The 4,284-nt window shown below is 40.4% G+C and overlaps 1 long non-coding RNA gene across 2 annotated transcripts; it reads right to left on the minus strand.

Moving 5' to 3' along the window:
- Nucleotides 1-727: 727 nt before the first annotated feature.
- LOC123091012 (uncharacterized) lies at nt 728-3,303 on the minus strand. 2 transcript variants are annotated; one of them, XR_006442749.1, is made up of 5 exons: nt 3,204-3,303; nt 3,008-3,096; nt 2,826-2,892; nt 2,000-2,057; nt 728-1,711 (listed from the first exon to the last, which is right to left on the minus strand). It is a non-coding gene; the product is annotated as an uncharacterized lncRNA (long non-coding RNA). The 2 variants fall into 2 exon arrangements; XR_006442762.1 differs by lacking the exon at nt 3,204-3,303 and adding an exon at nt 2,170-2,240 and having other exon boundaries at nt 3,008-3,119.
- Nucleotides 3,304-4,284: the final 981 nt, after the last annotated feature.

The raw sequence follows: 4,284 nt of genomic DNA on the forward strand, positions 1-4,284 counted from the left end.
GATAACAGAAACTTTAAATATATATGATTCACTATATGTCTATAAAATATTATTTAATACAAGTGGCATAATAGATTGAAAATGACTAATCTTTTTTCAATGCATGATGACATATTGAGGTGCCATGCTTACGCGTTAGTATTATGGAAACCCTACTTTAGTATTGAGTAAAATAAATTACGAATGATAATAATTTAGGCTTACAGCCGTTGTCCCGTTTGCATCATGGGTTCTGATGTAGTGGGATTTCGCCTTTTTGTTTCACCGCTTCCTCCAACATCGGCCCCTTTCTTGAAACACCTGGACTTCCCGCGCATCCACATCATCGACGTCCCCAACAACAAATTGCCCGCTCGACTCCCTACCCCTGCTTCCAGGTTCCAACTCTGTCATTGTCTCCCACCACTACCAGAAACAGAAATATTCCTGTGAGCCGAAACCCGGCAGGAAAATAGGGTTTACCGACAGGGAAAGTATTTCCTGTCGGCCAACCGTCAGGGTTAGCCGTCAGGCATAGCTCGACAGGGAAATTATGATATGCCTGTCGGCTGGCTGACAGGAACATTTTTCTTGTCGGTTTTCATTGTTTCTCTGACGGTTTTGGCCTCACAGGGATACACAATCGTCAGGTTTGGTAAACCAGGTAAATTTCATATCCCTGTCATACATAACCGCCTGGAAAAAGTGAGTCCAATGAACAAAAAAAAATCTTAGAATTGATGGTCTTACACATAGCTATTTTATTACTCTGAATGTTTAGAACAGAGAAACATCACTATCAATAGCTTCCATCAACCATGGAGTTAAAAATTCACATACATCGGATACAATTCCATCAAATTTACATACATGAATCAAAAGAGAATGAAAACAGAGGCGCAACATCTAAAAACACTAGTGCATCAACTAAATATTCACAGCGTGAGACCTCTTTTCATAATGTTTGGTTACAACTTATGTTGCAAGCTTCTCTTCAAGGTTACCCTGCAGTGGACATAAATGAACTTGTACAAAAGTGCAAGTGTCTCGCATAAAAAAAAGTGCAAGTGTCAACACTTTGATACAAAAAGGTGACAACAAACAGGAACAATATCTATAAGATATAATAAGCATAATCGATCTGATATCTCAGTTTCTCGCAATAACAGTGGCATATATACACAACTTGTTTTTGTCACAGCAAAGTTACCCAATTTTACAGCTATATGGAAAAAATAATGGAGTAATTTGTGATACAATCATATCTCAGATTTATACAAACCATGCAACTGAAAAAATCCATTCAAATGACAACCTAACCACATGCTTCTGGATTAGTTAGAAATATTTATCAGCTAACAGTCTGGATTGATGAGATATTAGAGGCTTCTTGCAAGTCAGGCTCAAATCACAGTACCAATGTCAATACTCTTAAGTGCAAGTGCTCAATGATGCATCACCACAAAATTGTATGGTGAGAAAATAACAAGGAGTTAAGTCTAACCATTTCAGATGTTCGAGAAAAATGGGCAGAGTCATCATCATCTCCATAACAGTAAAAACCAAAGGATTATGCAATTATTCAATAATGTAACAGCAGGGAACAGTACCTCTTTATTCAGAAGAATAAGTAGAATTTCTTGCCTTTATTGATAACCTTAACGTCCTGCTTCAGCCTCCTTGTTGTGCTGATCCTATTCCGTGCAATTTCCATGCAACGGATCATTGATCCCTAAATCATAACATAATGAAAGAGCATGAAACCAAAAGGATCATTGGTGAGACAATAATACGTTTTTACAGTACTGCATGGTGAGACAATAAAGGGTCCAAAAGAAATAGAGAGGGGTAGTTTGCAGATTAAACCAACATAGCAGCTACTGGCTCAATAATGTTGATCTGAGGATGTTGGGCACACTGAACACAGCACGGTATGTTTTAATATACACAAGGCAACTTGATTTGATAATTATTAATGATACAAGTTTGGAGACCAGGGTGAAAGCAAAAGTAAAAATACCTTGATAAGAACAAAAGCTCTTGCATCTCTCGTAGATCCCGAATCTTGAATTTTGCTCCTACTCAAGATGGATTGCAAACTAAAAAAATCAGACCTCAAATAGGTGTTGACCAATATTTAATTTATAGGTTGATGTGCATACAACAACAAAATATGGAAGGGAATAGTACCACTTCATTTGGAAGAATATTATTCAATTTCTTACATTGAGTGATAACGTGTGATGTTTGTTCAATTCTTCCTAAATCAAAAAATAATGAAAGAGATTAAATCAAAGGGTATGGACAAACAAATTAGAGAGCAAAACTGTTACATACTCGATAGTCAGACAATAAAAAAATCATAAGGAAATAGAATGGAAAGTAACATTAGGAGTTTAAGACTGAACAAATATTCATGATAAATAGGAGAAAACATGCTAGAGACATCTTGAGCATACTAGACATCGAATGTTATTGTAATATATAGGAGAAAACATGCCGTACAATTATTCATGATAAATTTTGGAAGGGTGAAAGCACAAGTAAAAAACCTTATGCACCGTCTGTACCAATACAAGACAAAAAAAAGTTTATGTATAGAACCTGCTAATGTCTTTTTCATGATTCTTATTTACTGCTCGATCTTGAGAAAATTAACTGAGAAACCAATGTTCGCTGTTACTTCTTACTCTAGTTTCAACTTCCGGTTACATGTTGATACACAAAATACAAATATTGGAAGGGGTGACCCACAATTACAAAACCAGAAAAGAAGATATGCAGAGCTATATTTGAGAAACCAGTGATATATTAAATGATAACAAGCATGCAGTATTGTCCATTACCTTTACAATTAACAGTCCAACTCTGTTTCCCTCCTCTGAAGAAGTGATTTTTTAGGAGTCCTGTAACCTGGAAGATGAAAATCAAAATATATCGGACTTTCTAAAAGCAGTTGTGGTTCTAGCTAGTACTACTAGTAGAATCTCTTGCAGACATACGGTTGCAGAGGAGAGACATCAACTACCTTGGCCTATTCAAAACCAATGTCTGTATAGAGCCATTTTCTTCTACCAGTACCCAGCAAATGAGGAAGGAGACCATTCTCGTTATTTTCTGGTGATTAGAGTCGGGGGTACTAACATATGAAATTAATCAGGAAATGGAAACAAATCCTAAAGAAGGGAAAATAAGAAGAAAAAATGGATCTGGAAGGGTGGTACCTGGATGGAAAGGGGTGGCACTCATAGAAGGATTCGATGGCAATCAATTGACGACATTAGCAGGTACTTTTACGGCGACCCTCCGGAGGTAGAGGCGAAGTTGACGACCATATCCCGGAGGCCGGCAACCCAACGAGTATAGCGAATGGGGCAGGAGAGAGGTTGGCGGAGGCGCATCCGGCGACGAGGGATCTGGGGCGCAGCAGGTTGGCGACGGATATCGGGCGCATCTGCGTAGAGACGACGAGGGATCTGGGACGCCGATGGCTGGCGGCGGCCAGATCTGGGATTTGGGGGCGCCGCTGTCTGGCTCGGGTGGGCAAGGACTGGGATTTTTTCACTGTGGCTTTATACCAAGTTTTCCAACTGGTGAGTGGCAGCCCAAAAATTAGTTCAGCGGCGGGACGGGCTTTGTTTTCGCGCGCGTGGCTGAATTCATGGCGGCAAACCTGGGCTTCATTTTCGCTGTGGGTTACGCACGCCAGGGATATTGGTTAGTCCTGTGGGCCGGGCCAGGACCAACTGCAATATTGTTTTTTCTGTGAGTTTTTGCCTGACGCACAGGAATATGGCCCATTTTTCTGTGAGCTAGTGCGGGCCCGATAGGAAAAGTTATAACCCACAGAAAAAATTCAGTTTTTGGTAGTGCACTATAGCACACATTGTTGACGACACACACAATACTGGAACAAAGCAAGAGGCAGCAAGGCTGCAAGAAAAAGGTGATTGGAACTCTGCAATGACATCGCTGCCTACCTGCCCAACCGCCTCACCAAACTCACCCTCAACGTCTTCTTCTAGATTGCGCGTATCTAGCTCATAGGCCTCTCCTCCACTTTTACATAGGTCAGTAACCTTTGCACGTTTCCATTCGTGCTTGCTGCTATATGTGTGTCAGGTTGGAGAACCCGTCACATCACCCTCCCCCAAGGTCCACCTTCCATCTCCATTTCTCCTCCTATCCATGGCATGTAATACGTACAAGGGTGTCCCAATCTTTGGAAGAGAAATACATGTTGATTTGGCTGGAGTTGACTTTGAAGATCCGACTAGAATGTGAGACGATGTTGCGCCTATGTAA

Source organism: Triticum aestivum, chromosome 1A (genome assembly GCF_018294505.1).
Source record: "Triticum aestivum cultivar Chinese Spring chromosome 1A, IWGSC CS RefSeq v2.1, whole genome shotgun sequence".
Lineage (NCBI taxonomy): Eukaryota > Viridiplantae > Streptophyta > Magnoliopsida > Poales > Poaceae > Triticum > Triticum aestivum.